Source organism: Bison bison, unplaced genomic scaffold, assembly GCF_000754665.1.
Source record: "Bison bison bison isolate TAMUID 2011002044 unplaced genomic scaffold, Bison_UMD1.0 scf7180017864105, whole genome shotgun sequence".
NCBI classification, from domain to species: Eukaryota; Metazoa; Chordata; class Mammalia; order Artiodactyla; family Bovidae; genus Bison; species Bison bison.
Genome location: NW_011494677.1, coordinates 11,378,130 through 11,380,087, shown reverse-complemented (window position 1 = coordinate 11,380,087; position 1,958 = coordinate 11,378,130).

Sequence of the window (1,958 nt, the reverse complement as noted above, 5' to 3'; positions counted from 1 at the left end):
CATAATCAGAATTCATATAACAAATTTTATCACACGTATTTTTGCTCTAGAATTATACTACACAAAAAATAAGACTGCATGATCTTTCCTGGCTTCAAAAATCCTGTTCTGGAAACAATATAAATAGGAACAAAGCAAAGGGGATAGCTGTATGTTGCCACGGGAGGGCCGAGGAGCCACATCAGAGTGCGTTGAGGCTTCATCTGCTGAGTCCGTGGGTGGAAGGCGTGCCTTACGCTGTTTGGCTTTTCTCTGCCCACTGTTTTTCCTTCCAGGTGGTAGCAGTTTAATTGCACTGGTATAAAATTTGCTAGCCTTCTGCAAACCTTTGCAGCAGTTCTCTTCACTGCTGTACAATGGAAAGGGGCCTATGTTGCCTGATGGCAGAAACAATTGAGAATTTATGTTTAGTCCTGTCTAGTAATGCTGTATATTTTACAATCCCTCAGACCAAGCAGAGGCAGAAATAGAATTGTTAGACCACCTCAAATAATGATGGCCACTGACCAGCTGCCCACCCACATCATGACCTTAAAAGAAACAATTCCTCACATTCAAGGCCCCCAAAGTCTTCCAATGCCCTTGAAAAATTGGAATGAGGAATAAAAACAAAATCTGTTTTCTTTGTAGGTTTTTAACACCAGTAAATTTCATTTAAATCCTTTGGGTCAATAAATAATGGTCGTGAATGTTAATGTGAATGTATAGATGTAAAATAAGTAGGAGGGTGTAACTTCTGAGGATATTCAGTTTGACAATTTGAGTATATGTTAGCAGTTGAGAGATATAGGTCAATTATGTATTATTCAAACATGGTACTTACTTCCAAGTTTAATAGAATGAAAAATGTGTACAGATATTTATCTGCTTGCTATATTTGATTTTTAATACAGAATCTTGTTTGAGTATTCTCAAAGTAATAACATGATACACTACCCTTCAAATTAGAGTATTAGATACTTTGAACAGTGAAATAGTTTTCACAATCAGTACTGAATTAAACAATATATTATTGAGATAAATATAAATGGTATAATAGATAAATGTAATCACAAAACTTAAATACATGATTTCAATTAGCAAAGAGTACTATATGAGAGAGTCATCTATTTAAAGTAATATGTTACTCTAAAATTAGGACAACTGCTGTCCTTGGGATTTTAAAATAATGCTTGAAGGGATTTGCCTACTTAAAAAGGAGAAGTTAAACATCAAGCACCAATGCCTTCTAATGTTACTGATCTCTGAGCTCTCCTGGCATTCATAAACCATGATAAAAAATTCATTTCATGCTTGTCTACTCTGATAACACTCATGACTGAATTGTTTGAAAATGCTGAAAAGAGGAAATGATTATAGGAATGCCCCAAAGTGTGGGGCACACTGGAACAAAAATAGGTCCTCTGAGCTAGTATTAGGCTGGCCCACCTTCATATGTCAACCAGGCTAGAATATTGTTGTATCAAGACATAGCAGATGGTTTACTTAAATTATGGATAAAATATGAAAATTATAATATTAATAAAATATAATGTTAAAACATTTACAAATATGCATATGCAAAAGCACATTTTAAAAAGAAACTATCAAATGTTAGACTCCACTGACCCTAATTCTTACCCCCGTGTTCCCAGTGACTGATAATGGTATTCTTTGGGATTTAGTTCCTTTCTATGCCAGAATCACCACCCTTATGGCAGAAAGTGAAGAGGAACTAAAAAGCCTCTTGACGAAAGTGAAAGAGGAGAGTGAAAAGGTTGGCTTAAAGCTCAACATTCAGAAAACGAAGATCATGGCATCTGGTCCCATCAGTTCATGGGAAATAGATGGGGAAACAGTGTCAGACTTTATTTTTCTGGGCTCCAAAGTCACTACAGATGGTGACTGCAGCCATGAAATTAAAGACGCTTACTCCTTGGAAGGAAAGTTATGACCAACCTAGATAGCATATTGAAAAG